The 18,650-nt window shown below is 36.0% G+C and overlaps 3 pseudogenes; 2 read left to right on the top strand and 1 right to left on the bottom strand.

Moving 5' to 3' along the window:
- Positions 1-802: 802 nt before the first annotated feature.
- LOC125580488 lies at positions 803-2,691 on the top strand (annotated as a pseudogene).
- Positions 2,692-9,355: 6,664 nt separating this feature from the next.
- On the top strand, positions 9,356-11,583 carry LOC106416850 (annotated as a pseudogene).
- A 4,320-nt stretch (positions 11,584-15,903) lies between these two features.
- LOC106418149 lies at positions 15,904-18,014 on the bottom strand (annotated as a pseudogene).
- Between the last annotated feature and the right edge of the window lie 636 nt (positions 18,015-18,650).

The raw sequence follows: 18,650 nt of genomic DNA, 5'->3' as shown, positions 1-18,650 counted from the left end.
TAAACCCTAAACCCTAAACCCTAAACCCTAAACCCAAAATCTAAACCCTAAATCCTAAACTCTAAACCCTAAACCCTAAACCCTAAATCCTAAACCCCACCCTTTAACTCTAAACCCTAAGTTTGTGACTTTTGATAAAACATTAAGTGATATTTTTGTGACTTTTGACCTTGAGTGCTAGTGTGGGAACAAAAACTTGATTTAATACTACTTTTGTCTTTTTCTCTTTTCTTAATTCAAAAAGAACAAAAAGATGGAAATGAAGTTTTTGAGACAAATAGAATTAAAATATTTAATGTTTTTCTAATAGAGATGAACTGAATAAAAAAAAAAATCAGGTCTAATCTGGATATAATCTTCAATACTTAAAACTGTACATTAAAAAGAAAATATCTAAAATAAAGTGATAGATAAAGCTATGCATTTTAAATTTATTTTAATTTGCAAATTCATAAACTTTGCAGAATATGAAAGAAATCCAACTTTTGGAACCAAACAGCAAAACCTAGATACCCACCCTTAATGCTGGCTTTTGAGGTAAGTTAAGAGACGGTAATATATGTACATAGCGAGGCATGTACGTATCTGTCCTCTTCACCAAATCTAATCTATTATGCTGCGATGTATTACTGTTATATTGCTGTCAATTTATTTTCAGTCTTCAAGAGGCAATTCGAAAATAAGAATTTGGGATAACAGCCTTATTACCTTTGCTATTAATTTCTCATGGAGGCACGTTATTTGAATCACTGGATTTAAAACTTAGAAGAGAAAATGAAAGTTAAAAAGGCGATGGTTGTTGCTCATTTATTTGGACTTTTGATTATAAATGAAAAGCTCCCACATGATTGTCCCCTTGAAAGCAACTTCTTACCTATCACTTGATTTCACATCCGTACCCCTGTGTTTGTTAACCTAGTCTTGATTTGGTAATGATTGTATTTTTTGAATTAAATTGTAAAACCTACTTTAGCTCGGTGTTTTAACATTGTGTGCTTATAACCAACGGACTTGCCTATATGAATTAATACTTTATAGGTTTAATAAACTTTTTTAGGTTTGATAAACCTATAAAGTATTAGCCTAAATTATTTAAAACCTAAAGTATTAACATGATGTTATCGAATTCGTCTAATGACGAGACGGGGTGTAAGTACTATTTCCAGGGCCGGCTCATTGGGGTACAAAAAAATTTCACATACGTTGTCCCTCGTAGTCAGATGGAAGTACTTCACACATTCTTTATAAATTCATTTAACTGCTCACCCACATCGTTCACAAATATCTTCTCGTCAATCTTCTCATTATTTTATTTCCTCCTGTGCCCAACGAAAAAGCTTTCTTCTGCCGACACTCTCTTTCCCAATGGAAACAGTTAAGACCTCCAGGTTCATCACCGAGGTGGCTCCGACTAAGTTGATCTCACCGACGAGAGAACCTTTCAAGAACATGTTGACCACTATCTCCGAGGAAGATTTTGACTTTGAAGAGTTAGTCAGAGCCACCTCAGAGAGACTCTCTTCATCGCATCCAGGCTTCTCTCCTGGTCTCTTGGTTACTACACCAAGATCAACAAACTCTTTGCTTTTCCTTAGACCATTGTTTTTCTTCTTTTTCCAATAAAACAAAGTGTAACGCTCCCACCCGTCCACAGCTCTCGGCCCGTAGGTCCCATCCTATCCGACGGGTGGTGCATTAATTTTCCAAGGCTCGAAATCATTGTTTACTGACCCTGCAATCACCACCCGGCATTTTTCCGTGTTTTGGCCTCACTCGCACGTTATCGCGAATCACTTTCCGATAGGTCACACATCTTTTCACTACTCCAGCCCAAGCATGCTTAACCCTGGAGTTCTAAACGGATGTGTGACGGAAAATGTAAGTCAACTTTGGTGACATAGGTAGCCAAATCAATTCTCTTAAGTCTTTCTATATATCACAACTCGGGATGTTACAATTCACCCACTCTCAAAGAACGCAACATCCTCGTTGCGCCCCACGACAGGTCTCAAGACGCCTCTCAGGTCAGTGAGACGGCTAACCAGCTCTGATACCACTTGTAACGCCCCCACCCGCCCACGGCTAATGAGCCACCCACGCCCGCTCACTCGGTCCGGGGGCGCCATCACATCCGACGGGTGGTGCATTAATTTTCTAAATCTCGAAATCATTGTTTACTGGCCCTGCATTCACCACCCGACCTTTCCCCGTGTTTTGGCCTCACTCGCACGGTATCGCAAATCACTTTCCGATAGGTCACCCATCCTTTCACTACTCCAGCCCAAGCACACTTAACTCTAGAGTTTTAAACGGATGTGTGACGAAAAATATAAGTGAACTTTGGTGACATAGGTAGCTAAATCAATTCTTTTAAGCATTTCCATATATCACAACTCGGGATGTTACACGAAGAAATCATACGTTTCTTGGCCTAATCATCCATCAACTTGTTTAAAGAGAATGTATTTGTTATCTCTCAGCATCAGAGTTGCTTGTTTACTTTTTCATCTACTCGTTGGATTTTCGGCTTCATTATTCGTATGTGACTGATCATTACCAAGCATTCCATCGCTACATCTTGTTTCGATCTTTTAAAGTACCACCAACCAAGAATTATTTTATTTTGTTGTAACTATTTTCTCTACTTTCATAGACAAAAAAAAGTATACTAATCATATTGTTAACTAAGTACACTAACCATAAGATATCTATTATAGGTTTTGTGATCTATTTTTGGAGCAAGACCTACAGCATATACTGATAGTCTGATACAATTGAACAAAAAAAAGAAGAAGTAAAACTTCTCTTTACTATCATTACACTTAAATACTTAATTACATACACGTATGAGTGTGTGTTGTTAAACATACATCAACAACCACATTAATGACGATCATCGTGTGATAACACTAGGATTTAGTAAGGAGGAAATAAGAGTTATTCTTGGGTTCACCCCCTAGGGTGAACCTTTAGGTTCACCAACCAATAGAAAATTGTCATTATAAATCTAGTATCTTTTAATTAAGGAAACCAAATAACTTGGCAAATTATATTATCTTTTCAAAATAAAATTTAAAAATAAATAAAAATAATATATAAAAAACGAATTAAAAAAAATAATGTTGTCAACAAAACACTAAACCCTAAACTCTAATACTAAACCCTAAACTCAAATCCTAAACCCTAAATCCTTGGGTAAACCCTATATCCTTGGGTAAACCCCTAAACCCTTGGAAAAATACTAAACATGTTGTCAACAAAACACTAAACCCTAAACTCTAATCCTAAACCCTAAACCCTTGGGAAAACCTTAAACCTTTGGGTAAACCCTAAACCCTTAGGTAAACCCTAAACCCTTGGAAAAACACTAAACATTTGGATAAATTCTAAATTATAAATCTTAAACACTAAACTCTAAATCTTAAAAATAAATTTTTTTTTTTAAATAATCTTTTTTTAGAACTATTGTTATTTTTATTTATTTAATTTTTTATTTTTTTATTTTAAAAACATAATATAATTTGGCAAGTTATTTTGTTTCCTTAATTAAAAGATACTAGATCTAAAATGACAACTTTCTATTGGTTGGTGAACCTAAAGGTTCACCTAGGGGGTGAACCCAAGAAAAAGTCAGGAAATAAAGGATGGCATTAGAATTGAACCACTTTTCAAAAACGTATCAGAATTGAATTAACCAAAAATGTACCAGAATTTTAATTAAAAACCCAACAGATTTGGTTCAATTAAGAAATGAAACAAGTTAATTGTTATTTGAACCGAACCAACTTTGTTTGGCCGAGAAATTTAAACGGAGGAACCGAACCTATTTGTTCTCTAGGTTGGGCAGGGTCGGGTCTATTGGGTCCGCCAAACCAAACCAGATCCCTTAAAATAAATTCCGGTTTGTTTGCCTTGAAGTTGAAGCAAAGCTCTATTCGGCTTTGGTAGTTTGAAGATTAGGCAGGACGAAAGGAAACCCTAAAGATGGCGATGCAGAGTGTAGGATCCTCTGTTGCTAATGTAATTGAAACGATAATTAGGGGAAAAAATAGAGATAGTGTTTTTGCTCCAATGTGTTCCTCTATAATAGAGGAATGCTATATTTACCTCTATAAATAGAGGAATGCTATTTTTTCCCCTAAATATAGAGGAAAAAAAAGCATTCCTCTATTTATAGAGGCAAATATAGCATTTCTCTATTATAGAGGAACACATTGGAGCAAAAACACCACCTCTATTTTTGCCTCTATTTTAGAGATCTCTATTACAGAGATGAGTTGAAGATGGTAAGTATACTAACCATAAGATATCTATTATAGGTTTTGTGATCTATTTTTGGAGCAAGACCTACAGCATATACTGATAGTCTGATACAATTGAACAAAAAAAAAGAAGTAAAACTTCTCTTTACTATCATTACACTTAAATACTTAATTACATACACGTATGAGTGTGTGTTGTTAAACATACATCAACAACCACATTAATGACGATCATCGTGTGATAACACTAGGATTTAGTAAGGAGGAAATAAAGGATGGCATTAGAATTGAACCACTTTTCAAAAACGTATCAGAATTGAATTAACCAAAAATGTACCAGAATTTTAATTAAAAACCCAACAGATTTGGTTCAATTAAGAAATGAAACAAGTTAACTGTTATTTGAACCGAATCAACTTTGTTTGGCCGAGAAATTTAAACGGAAGAACCGAACCTATTTGTTCTCTAGGTTGGGCAGGGTCGGGTCTATTGGGTCCGCCAAACCAAACCAGATCCCTTAAAAAAAAATCCGATTTGTTTGCCTTGAAGTTGAAGCAAAGCTCTATTCGGCTTTGGTAGTTTGAAGATTAGGCAGGACGAAAGGAAACCCTAAAGATGGCGATGCAGAGTGTAGGATCCTCTGTTGCTAATGTAATTGAAACGATATTGATTTTGTTCGACTAATATTTGCAGGGTAGGATTGGCCAATTCATTTAACGTGTGTTGGTAGAAGAGATCGCGGAGAAACCAGCAAGGCTTTCCTACTACTAGCCGGTGCAATGTGGTACGCTAACCATAAGCAGGGTAAGTAAGTGTGATTTGAAAATCCTTGGAAATTTTCAATTTTTTTGAGAAATAAGTAAATTTCTGATTAATGAAAAGCTGAGGAGGTGTGCAAGATAAGAAAGCAACTTCATAAAGAACAAGCGGAATATGAGAGATTGAAGAAACGGGTTCTTGAGAGAAATGCAGCTTATATTGCTAAAATGATGAGCTGGTGAGTTTTTTTCTCTTCACAAAGTTACATGGGAATGGATTGGTCCAATAAGTTGTTTGATGGACATATAGTGACTAGAGAGACAAAATGAAGAACTTCATGTCTCTTGATAAATAACTTTGTGGGGAGGGATTTAACGAATTCATGTATGCGCTTCAGTGGCTGAGGATGGCTATGGAGGCTTTTATCGAAGTGGATTGAAGTTGCGGAGAAGAACTAAAGTTAAAACAATCATATGCTCTCCTTATGTAGCTTTTGTGTTCTTGATCATGTTTTGAGTTTATTTATCCTTATAACGGAAGTTTCCCAAAACCTACTCTCTCCGTTAAAAATGTAAGATGTTTTGGATGAAAACTCTAGTATTAAGAAAGTTACTTTCCCTAAAAAGCATCAATAAAAATATAAACTAAAATTTAGTTGACCAATTATAAAAAAACACCACAATATATAATTGGTTGCACGTTTATAATAAAATCAAAAGTTACCTAGATTATTGAAAAATATCTTCTATTTTGAATCATCAAAATTTTTCTTAAACGTCTTGTATTTTGAAATAGAGGGAATATTTAAGAAGTGGATTTGTATTGTTTATGTGTGGGACCCATCACCAGAAGATAAAAGATGATCCTTGAACATAACAAAGGAAAGACTTCTTCTTGACCATTTTGCACTCATCAGACAACTGGGAGATGTGTGTAAGAAAGCGTTTGGGTTTGGTTTGATACAGCAGCTCTCAGCAAGACAAGTTATGGGCTAAAGATCAATGTTGTCCTGATGGCATTGCTCAGGGAGAGTGACAAGAATCTTCTTCATTGAAACTGACATGAAAGTGTCTGCATTTGGGCGTCCAGGAACAATAGAGATTGGAGTTTAACATCGCATATAGGCGTGGACATTTTACCCAGACCCAAAGATCCGAACCGGAACCGACCCGAAAATACAGGTTCGGGTCTGGGTCCGGGTCCATGTAAAGTACCTATCGGGTCTTTTTTCTGGACCCGCGGGTTTCGGTTTGGGTCCGGATCCTACCCGAGACCCGTTCGGGTACTCGAAATACCCGCAAATAATTGTATATATTAGGTATATTTGGGTGATTGGGTATATTTTTGGTATTTTGGATTTTTTCAAAAGTTTCGGGTTCGAGTTTTTGGGTATATTTGTAGGTTTCGGGTAAAATTTTAGATTTTTAGAAAATATAGTTCGGGTATTCAGGTAAAATTCGGGTATGTTTTGGGTTTTTGGGTCAGATTTTGGATAAACATTTGAGTATTTTTACGGTTCTTCGGGTATTTTTAGAGTTTTCGGGTTCAATTCGGGTATTTCGGGTCCTTTTCGAGTCCTAAATACCCGAACCGACCCAGATCCGAAATATACCCGAAAATTATGGGTATTTTACGGGTATTGAAATTATAGACCCGAACCGACCCAGAACCGACCCGGAAAATTATAGGTACCTATATGGGTCTAAATTTCTAGGAACCGAAGGATCCGGATCCGACAAGACCCGACCCGAACCCGACCCGAGGACCCGGATGCCCATGCTGAATACAAGACTAATTTGAAGCTCTCGAATACTTTATCACCAGCTTCTTATATCCCTCACCCAATTGCACTAGCTCTTTATCTCTCTCATCCAAAAACCTTAAAGTCCCTTCATAATTTTTTGTGACCCCCCTGACTTGCTGCACCATGCGTTCATATCGCCCTACTCTAGCGGATCGGGAGAAATCATGGTACCTGATGAGGAGGAAAACAAAAGGATTAATCTCCACTAAACAGCTAGCAGAGAGGCCAAATTCTCCACACAACATACCAAGCTCTTGACAAGGCAAGAAAGAGGTTTGGTTTCCGAGAGAGAGAGGGGTTAGAGGTCAGAATATGATCTCTTTGTCGCTGGGTCAGGTCTGTTAGGCCCATTGTTTACAGGATAAACCGGCTACCCTTTTGGTTTAGCTTTCCGGTTTAGCTCTTTGGTTTAGTAAACATTATATGTAATCTTTCTCATTTAAGAGAGAATCAATCAAACACAAATATTATCATCTAAACACTAATTCTCTCTATTCATCATGTTCATCAGCATCGAACATTGAATTTCTTTTCTTCGTGTTGATCCTTTTTCCTTTGTGGTCATTCTATAGGCTTGGATTTACCGGTTCTCGAGCTCTTGGTGAGTTCTGGACTTGATCTATCGGTTACTCTACAGAAACTGTCTCACATTCAATTAAATTCGGCCCATAAACTTATTGTAGTTCTATGTGCTATTTGGACAATTAACATTCTGATTTCGGGGCTGTACGTTTCTCTATCCAGATGACTCATCTCGATGGAGATGAGAGTTTTGTTCGTTTAGGCATTAAAAGTACAAGTCATTTGGATGGCTCATCTAGATGAGTTTTAAAAATTTAGGCTTAATTTTGAAAATCAGCTCGATGATCTAAATTGAACCATTTGGATGGAGATGTTCTGCCAAAACGGTATAATGTCTATTATACCCCTAATATAATTGACAAATTACAAACCTAAACCTAATATCATTTTGTCACTCACGAAAAAATGACAAAATCTTGTTTTTCTGCCAAACCAAAACATTTCGTTTTCCCGCAAAAACCAAAAAATCTTTTTTTCCCTTAAAACCCGAAAATCTCGTTTCCCGCCAAAACTAAAAAATCTAGTTTTCTTGTCAAAACCGAAAATGGCGTTTTCCTCCCAAAATTAAAAATTTTCGTTTTCCCGTCAAAATAAGAAAATCCAGTTTTCCCGCCAAAATAAAAAAAATCACATTTTCCCGCAAGAACCAACAAATCTCATTTTCCCACTAGAACAGGAAAATCTCATTTTCTCACCAAAATGAAAAAAAATTATTTTCCCGTCAAAACCTGAAAATTTGTTTTTCCCGCCAACATCAAAATTGTGTTTTCTGCTAAAACCAAAAATCTTATTTTCCTTGCAATACCAAAAATTTTCATTTTTTCGCCAAAACTGAAAAATCTAATATTTAAAATAATTTCAATGTAAACATATTTTAGACTAAATAATAAAAGTCAATATAGTTAAAATTAATATCATACATATAATTAAATCGAAACATGGGTATATTAGTAATTTGTTCACTAAACTCATGTGGATGAAAATAAAAATAAAGAAACAAACACAAGATGAATCATGTGGATGGACAAACAAACAGTCCCACAAAATATGAATTGATCGTCCGGATGGAAAAGGAGACGCAAGTAGACTTTTTTGTAGTAAACTTTTCTTTGCAATGAAATTTTAGTTGTTCAAAAAAAAGGATCACCATCTGAATGGATCATACAGATGGATCGACCGGATGAAGATGGCAGATGATGAAACGAACAGCCACTTACAAGTAAATCTCTGATTAAGGCATTGGACTTTAAAGCTAGTAAGTGCCTTTTTGTTTTTTTCTTCTGAAGTATATATGGATAGATCTCACCACATTTTAGGAAAAATAAAATAAAATAGACTATTACTCTTTTTGCTGGCTTTATTTGAATGAAATATATTCGCTCGACGTTCATATATATATATATATATTAAATACATGAAAAATGACTAAAAATCGATCAATCTTTCTTACCTTTCAGGTACAGAGTTATAGAATTCACAATTCTTACAAAGTCTTGTTGTCCTTACTGCATTTCTAATGTCATTCCTTCCTCAACCTTGAAGATCTTGATGGAGAAGAGAGACCAAAAGTTAGAATCTTTAACATTCATCTAACTTACGATACAAAGAAAGGAAGATACATTGCAAGATTGGAAAGTACCTTAAGGACTTTGGTGAGAAGGAAGCACAAGACAGAGGAAAAAATCATATGGAGTAAAGTCAATCCAAGCGGATAAGGAAAGTTTATTTCTATAGATGACAATGCCCACTGCACAGTCAGAGACGCACAAAGACCGTTAGTGATGCAGAATTAGACAATAAAAATATTATGAGGCCCTGTTCGTTATAATGTGAATTATAATGTGACTGTATTTGATTAGGTAGCACATCAACTTCATCTTGCTATATAATAATTAATAACCAACCGAGTCTTCAAAATATTCACAAATACAAACTACACTCTTAATTCTTAATTCCGGTCATCGACTTCTCGATTCCAAACCTCAAACCGGCAAGTCCGGAGTGGGACTCGGTGAGAGCCCAAGTCCGAACAGCCCTAGAAGAGTACGGATGTTTCGAGGCCTTGTTCAACGGAGCTTCAGTGGAGCTACGGAAGGCGCTGTTCGAGGCCTCGGAGGAATTTTTTGATTTACCTCTTGAAACTAAACTGAGAACAAAGTCTGACAAACTCTACAAAGGATACGCTGGTCAGAATCCGACTCTACCTTTATAAGAGGCTATTGGCTGTGACGGTGCAAATAATCCTCAAAAGTGTCGACGAAGTAACCTACAAGCTTTGGCCTCAAGGCAACATCACCTTCAGGTTCTCTATCTTAATTGTATGCCCTTGTTTTTATTATCAATCAATGTTATATATCATCTCTCGCTAGAAAGTATATAAATTATCAGGATTGAAAATGTCAAATTAAAAAAATATTGGATTCTTTCTAATACTAAAGAAACAAGAAATAAAACAATCAAAAATATCAAATAGTGTTTTATTGATTTTAAAAACTTGAATACAATGTTTTAGAGTATAAATTCTAGTTTTAAATATCTACTTTTTGTATATATCCAATAGCTTTCTCTCTTAGTGTTTTAACCATGTTTATATCATTGGTGAGACTTATGTTATATTCACTATATCTGGAGATGTGAAAAAGAATCTGTTTATCTGGATATTTTCTTTTTTCTTTTTAACTTGGAAACAAGAGAAACGTCTGATCCAGAAGGCGGAAGTTGGAAACCTGGAAACAGGATATCGGTATCCTGCCATATCCCGGTGGAATTACTCCTAATTTAATTTATGCCCAACAGAAAAATATAAAACATAGATGAAATAAATAAACTCTAATACAAAAATAGGTGAAATAAATAATACTTCTGTAAATTTTGTATCTCTTTCTTTTTTTTTTGGTATGATTTTATCTCTTTCTTGCAGCAAGAATGTTCAGTCATTCGCGGAAAATTTAATAGCATTAGACGTGAAGGTGAGGACGATGATCATGGAGAGTTTCGGTCTCGAGAAATACGTCGAGGAGCACCTTAACTCAGCGAGGAAGCACTTTCGTCTCATCAAATATAGATGACTTGACGAAAACGCAGAGGAGCAGCCAGGCCTCAACCCTCATATCGATAGCCATTTCCTTACAATACTTTGTCAAAATGACGTAGTAGATGGCGTGGAGATCAAAGCCAAAGATGGTGAAGACTGGATCAAAGCTAAGCCATCTCAAGGCTCTTCTTTCCTCGTTATAGCCGGAGCTTCACTTCATGTAAAATTAAGCTTCCTTGAGTCTCAATCATGTAAAATCATTTTTGATTATTTTATCAACATCATCTTATATGGGTTTTGTAGTTACTACTGAATGGTAGGGTGTTTCCTCCGTTTCACCGTGTGGTAATAACCGGAAAGAAAGATCGGCACGTGGCTGGACTGTTCGTGCTTCCCAAAGAAGGACTGTTCATAAATGCACTCGAGGAGATGGTCGATGATGAAGCCTTTTAATTTTGACGCTTACTTCAAGTTCAACATCATCAATAGGTCCGATACCCATAAGAGGGATTTATCTGCTCTCAAGGCTTACTGCTCTCTCTAAATAAGATTGATTCCTTGCAAATAAATAAAGCTAAACCAAGTGCTCGTAGCTTGGTGGAAAAGGAGTTACAGTTGTACTGCCCGCCATCCGGGTTCGAGCCTTGGCCACAACGGATTTAACATCCCTTCCGTTGGAGCGCTGGACCCCTTACAATGGGATAGTTGGGAATGTGGCTGCTCAGATACCAGAGTTACCAAAAAAAATAAATAAATAAATAAATAAAGCTATCTACCGTAAAACCTCTATAAATTAATACTCGATAAATTAATAATCTCTATAAATTAATAAATTTTGTCAGTTCCAACTTGGACCAGTGTAAAATATAACACAAATCGATAAAATAATAAGATAATAATATTTTTAAAACTCCCATGTAAATATATAGTCTCATTAAAATCATAAATTAATAATATATCTCTATATATATTTTATATAAGTACAAACTAAACATTATATTGTTAGATTTATATTCACAATGAAAATACTTTTATTTTTTTAATATTTTAATATATTTTTAATAATATTTAGTAAAATTATATCGAAAACCACATAACAATTCTATGAAACATAACAATATACAGTATAACCTCTTTAAATTAATACTCTATAAATTAATATACACTAAAAATCTCTATAAAATAATATAATTTTATAGTTCCAAATTGAGTTTTTGGTTCAATTAGTATATCAATAAATTAATAAAAAATATAGTTTTGGTGTAGTCCCAACATTATTAATTTATAGAGGTTTCACTGTACACCAAATAAGATAATAAAATAATATGAAAGTCAATTTTCTAAAATTTAAATAATTTATATACGGTAAAATCAAATATTTTCTTATTTTATTAATAAAAACATTTAAAAATAGAAAAAAATCTAAAAAAGAAACTTTTGTAAATTAATATCTCTATAAATTAATAAAATTTTAAAGTCTCAATATTATTAATTTATAGAGGTTCTACTGTATATATGTATCATTTGATCACTAGCTAGCTAGTATGCTTGTTTAGTTTGCTCTTGAGGTGGTTTGTTATTATTTTAACTTTGTCTTGTTGGCTCTTGAGCTTGTAATAAATCCTTGACTTAATGAAACTCCAAAATAAATGTGTTGATCCTGGAATTAATTAATAGACGGATGTAGACGTAGAAACTGATATGGCGATGAGGCTCTGTAGAGCTCCCATCGATTCTCAGTGTGAGCGCGAGGCAAGGTGTCGGACTTCTGTTTGAGTCTCGCTGTTCGGCATCCTTGAAGGAGACTCGTGTGCTGATCAGCCATCCCAGCTCCATTGTCGGGTCTCTTGGGCTCCAGTGGAGGGCTGTTCTATCTCTAAATTGCAGGTTTGAGCAAGCATCTCAGAATGTAGGGCTGTTCTATCTCTATATTGCAGGTTTGGGCGAGCGGCTCAGGATGTGGCTCTCATCACTTCCCGTCTTCTTGCAGCTCGCACTTTGTTCTGAAGCCGAGTGTAATAAGTGTGACATTGGTAGTCTTGTGGCGTCAAGCCGGATGGCGCTCTAGTCTGCTTGATGCAAGTGGAGGTATTTAGCTCAGGTTTCAGTCTCCTCTACTGGTGGTGGTTGGCGGATATGGTTTCCTCGGTTGGTCATTGCAAAGCTGCATGTGATCGGAGTCAATCAATTGGAGTAGCGCTTTGGGCAAGCCGATATCTACCAAGCGTGATCTTAGGTAATATCAAAGACTCCGAATCCATTTGGCAATGCTTCAGTCTCAGCCAAGCTTTCCTTCTGCTAGTGTCTTCTGCGCTTGTGTTAATTGTTTAAGTCCCTTGTCTCACCATTGTTGCTTGTTCTTTCTCCTTGGTGTTTAGATTTTTGTTTTTTATCTGCTACTAGTGCTCTATGTAACTGCTGTCAAAATTTTAAAACTTTGGTATAAAATTTAACATTTAGACCAAAAAAAAACTGATATGGCGATGTTTCATTTTCAGATGTTTCCGGAACATTTGACTAATAAAACACTTCATTTTCTCAAACATACATCCGCATGCATGATGCTTCCTACCTCTTCAAGGCAATGTATAGAAAGGCCATGTAGGTGGAGTGTTTAGGTTGAAAGTTTCTTCTCTTACCACTCCACCTGAAAAAGGTAATCTTGTAATACCAAAATCTTACACTATTTTGTTAACTAAATCACATCACTGTGACTTACATCATTTTAAATTTCTCCATTATTATATAGTTATATTGAGAGATTACATTTTAACATCACTCATTTCAATCATCAGTTGAATCCTCTACTATTTTATTTTCTGTTTAACAATCAGTAATAATAATAAACAAACAAAGACTCTCAATCAGACTCGATTCACAGAGAATATCATGTTTCGAAATTAGACTTTCCATAATAGTAGTACTAAACTAGCACGGATTGGACGGATAGCCCTCAACTTAGCCACAATCGGAGATGGATCGGAAAATGTTCAGAATTGGACTTGCTTCACCTAACAAGACTCGACCAAGTTTAGCATGAATTACTCATTGAATAAGTCTCACCTAAATCATACGATTTCACCATGCACAATATACGATTAGGTTTTATGCTACAAATGTTGCTTGCTATACAAGAAATGGAGAAGGGATCACTTAGCTATCACGGCTTGGGGTAACGTTAATGGATCTTGCACTTTGACGACGTGCGTGTAAAAGCCGGATAACCGGACTGAAATAAATGATATAATAAAAGCGATATGTTAAGGAAATAAACGATTGTGAAGAGCGAATACAAGAACGATAAGAAATCGTATTCGCTAATGAACATGGAGTCGAGATATAATCTCTTTCCTTAACTCTAAATATTCGCTCCGTTAGTGAGACAGAACTGTACGAATACCGAGTCCCAGGATACAATCATGGCAGACAAATCACGCTTCACCCGTGATCGCCCTATCGAACTATAAACTCTACAAACACTCTCGTATTTAAGACTTACGCTAAGGGAATTTTTGCTGTTGGTTTCGATGTGAAAAAGTTAAGAAATGAATGAAGAGGAGTCGAGTATTTAAAGAAGAGAACTGGATTTGATTTTCGAAACTGTTGCACACGTTTAGCGAAAATATCTCTGAAATCTCGGGAGTGGAGAGTTGAGAAACTTTCTCCGCAAGATCTCTCTTCTGTTGACTCGTTCTGATCCATTTCGAACAGACAAACTTCGTGTCGTTTTTAGACAAACTACGTGTTGTTTATTCACGAACGTCATTCTGTTTTTTAGAAATGAAATGGCAAAAATGTAGTGCTTAACTTGGTCCAAAAAAAATATTCTTATTGGGCTAGAGGCCCAAGACCCAAGCCCAATCTCACGCCCAAGCCCACGCCGAGCCGGCCGGATGGCGCGTGGACAGACTTACTCTCTCCTTGAGCCGCTTAACAACTCATAACACATGAGCATATATATATTGCTCATCTACTCTCTACTTCCCCGATGTGGGATTTTCTTAAGTTTCATTCATTTAACCCAGCCAGGCTTTTTCCATGTGACCAGTAGACCCATTTGTATTCACCTTATGCCTTTTATTAATTCAGCCATTAGGCTATAATATTAGGCCCAACAGTGGGCTCCATCTACGGTGACTAAAGACTCACGACAGTGCAGATCTACGACCGGTGGTGGTGAGGAACATGGCGGCTCTACCTGGAACGCTTCTCTCCCTCTCGGCTTAGGCTCTCCATCTCACGGATCCGATACGTAACAACAACGGACGTGACGGCAGGTAACGAGTCTGTGATACCATGGGCTGCTCCTCCGATGATGAACCATGGCTCCGGTGGTGGCTAGCGATGGTGGATGCATCACGTCTTCTCGGTCATCAAACACACGAACACAAGAATAAAATGGAGGAGAAGAAGAGAGTGACACAAGTGATGAGCAAGAGAGATGGGAGTGAACGTGAACAAGAGTGGAGAAGATGGAGATGGTGATCGTGAATAACAATGGGAGAAGATCTGCTTACACTTTTTCTTTAGGTTTTTTTTCTTTGACTGAAACTTTTTCTTTAGGTTACGAGGAAGAGATTATATATATCGAAATAGACATATTACGGCTGCGTTTAATAAAGAAGAAGGAAGTGGTTATTAATTTAATTTGACCAAACCGGTTTAGATTAAGATTATAATTAGAAGAAAAACAAAATCAAACCGATTTGAAAAATCCGGGTCGTTACACATACGTTTCTTGGAAAATGATCATCAACTTGTTTTACGAGAATCTATTTGTAATCTCTCAGCATTAGAGTTGTTTGTTAATTTTTCATCTACTCGTTTAATCTTTCGGTTACAATATTCAGATTCATTACGAAGCATGCTATCGTTACTTCTTGTATGATCTTTTAAAGTACTACCAACCGACAATCCATTTATTTTCTTGTAAGCCACGTGAATGTTCAAAACAAAACTAAAGCCAAGAACGCTCTTACATTAATCTCCACTGGACTATACTATGTATTTGTGAACAATGAACGTTCATCGATAGACTTCAATGTAAGAGATCTCTTTTTCCGTTAATTACGTTTCACTCTCTTTCAAAACTGTACAAAAAAATAAGGAGAACAAATTTACTTAACACTCACAGGGAAAAATATTTATCCCTTCTCTCTGTATCACAACCAAGGGGATGTTTTGTGATGAAATATGAACACTTAGGAGTGTGTCGAGACTTTTAACGGTTAAAAATTCATATAAATGAAGTTTAATGTTTTGTCAAATTATTAACATATAGATTCCCACTATTTTGTTTACAAAATAAATTAAACAAAATTTCATATTTTTTATTTATTCAATTCCTCCATTTATTTTTTTCGTTTATCAAATAGTAACTCTTCTCTGGCTTTATGTTGAATGATATATAGGGTCAACGTTCATATATCAACTACATGAAAAAATGCATTATTGTGACTAAATGTCATGAGAATTGGAAAAATCGATTGAACTTTCTTACCTTTCAGGTACAGAGTAGTTCGTATGAGTTATAGAATTCGGAAGGTACATATCACAAAACAATCAAAGGTTACCCTTCAAGACTGATGAGAGACTACATCATCATCTCTCTGTATTAGCCTGTGACACCAACGCTATAGATTCACTATTATCTCCTGGAGTTTCGGTGGTTACTCGAGGAGAAGCTTCTTTCTTCAGCTTATGATTGTTATATGCCGCTACACCGGCAATAGCTGCATGTAAACACACAAAGCACAGTTATAAGAGACGCAAAGACTCGCTGGTATGGTGAGGAGTTTCTTGACTTACCAATGGCGTAACCAAAAAGATTGATGAGAGTGAGTTTTGTGTCTGCAAAGAGAAGAGCTGAGACCAAAACAACCACCCAGTCCTTGACAACGCCAGCAACTCGGATAGTGAGAGCACTCGTGTGAGAGATCACCAAGAAAACCGACAAGTTGAGAGCGAATGTACAGAGGGAGTTAAGTGTCAACACTAGGAAATGGAAGTTCCATGTGCCGTTTCCCTCCATCTTCGACTTCTCTAGAAAGATCCACGGTAGAAACAAGCAAACAGCACTACGTAGAGATAAAGAACACCTTTAGGCTTTGAATCATGATAAAGAATTGAAGATGTGTTCTTCTTACCTGCAGGGGCTGACATAGTACATGAGAGAGATTGGGTTTAACTTGATGCCTTTCCTCTTGACAAGTATCTCCATGAAGATAAGCCGCAACGCTTCTCCAACGACGCCACCCATTTGGTAAACTACACCGATCCAGTTGATATTCAGTTCCCCATAAGAGGCAACTAAAACACCGAAACTTATGATGGACATAATCAAAAGCATCCTGCAGCTCATCATTTCAAGCCCAGCAGCAACCCCAAGAACAAACACAGCAACAGGCACTGCAAGTATATGATTCAAGAATGTATTGGTATCCAAAAGCTCACTAAGATGTAAGTAGACAACATGAACTCACTTATAGCCTTCAGCATCTGGGCAAAAGAAACTGAAATGTAGAGATAGGCAGTGTTTCCCAACCAGAGGGTCATGGCAAACATGGCACCTATTGGAATAACTGATGTAACATATCTGAGTACATAAAGCGACAATGTTTATTACTAAACCAAAGATGAGTAGCGTAATGGGTATTTTCAACTACTACCAAAATCAAAAATGCTTACAAAGTCTTGTTTCTCCTTACATTTCTAATGTCATTCCTTCCTCAACCTTGAAGATCTTCGTTAAAAAAAAAAGACCAAAAGTTAGAATCTTTACATTCTTAATTAAGAAACAAATAAAGGAAGATGATTACAAGATTGGAAAGTACCTTAAGGACTTTGGTGAGAAGAAAGCACAAGACAGAGGAGAAGATCATATGGAGTAAAGTCAATCCAAGCGGATAAGGAAAGTTTATTTCTTTAGATGACAATACCCACTGCACAGTCACAGAGACACAAAACCGTTAGTGATCTATTTCAACTAGAAATAAAAATTATCTAAATCTTATATATATATATATATATATATATATATATATCTTTTTTGTTCACTAATCTTATATATACATATCTAAAATCAACAAATCCTTCTCAAAATGTGATTTAATATAATTTTTCTTTGGTTTGAGCTTCCTAGACTTCACAATGGCGCAATAGCAATACACATTGCTTCCTAAACGATCTCCAATACACATTGCTTCCACACAGGCAGCTTAATCTAGCGGATCGGATCACGATTCTAAATAGCATAAGAACTATATACGATGATGAGAACACAGATCCAGGTTTTGAGATTGAAGTTAAAACTGTTAAAACCTTATTGAAGAAGATTTGACCGCTAGAGAGAGCGATGTAGAGAAGAATGTAAGCATATGTCGCGAATTCGTCTCTCACTACGCCTTTGCTCCGATCCGCCGCCATTGAATCCGATCGACTGTGATGATCGCTGATTACCACTTTGCTTCGTCTCCTCTCCTTCATTCACTGAAGCTTTTCAATTTTCCATTTTCGCAAACAACGAGAGCTGCGGGGAAAAACGGCGAGCTGAGGAACTTCATTAAGTGGGTCCCGCTTTGATCAGGCGTTTTATGGGCTTTTAGTAGGGGTGTCAATTCGGGCTGGCCCGGCCCGGTCCGGCCCAAACCCGCTAAGCCCGTAAATATTTGAGCCCGGCCCGGCCCGGCCCGAAAATAATTTGGGCCTAGAATTCAAAGCCCGGCCCGCCCTTATAGGGCTACAGAACTTTTCGGGCTTTTGTGGGCTTTTCGAAAAATAATTTGTCATTGTCATTTCTATCGTTTTAATACATGTGAATTTTCATTAAAAAAAAGAGTTTCATTTTTAAAAAATAAAAAAATTATAAAGTAAGTTTAAAATTTTCTTGTCTATCACAAATTTTTTATTTTTTCGTATGTTTTAAAAACATTTTATACACAAACCAAATTTAATAAGATTTAAATAATCAAATATCAATTAAAACAAAAAATATAAGAGAACAAAATTTATGATAAACATGGTCAAACGTTTTATACTTTATATTTTGAAAATAAAAACATGTTGTACATAAAAGAAGAATGTACTTTTGTAAAATTTAAAATGTAACACTTGTAATGATGAAACAATAAAGTGCATTAAAAACTTTTATATTTGCTTTATTAGAGTTTAGATAAAAATATTAAAATAATATATCAATACTAATAATAGT

Source organism: Brassica napus, chromosome C1, assembly GCF_020379485.1.
Source record: "Brassica napus cultivar Da-Ae chromosome C1, Da-Ae, whole genome shotgun sequence".
In the NCBI taxonomy this organism is placed as follows: Eukaryota; Viridiplantae; Streptophyta; class Magnoliopsida; order Brassicales; family Brassicaceae; genus Brassica; species Brassica napus.
This window is presented reverse-complemented; position numbering and strand designations above follow the sequence as displayed.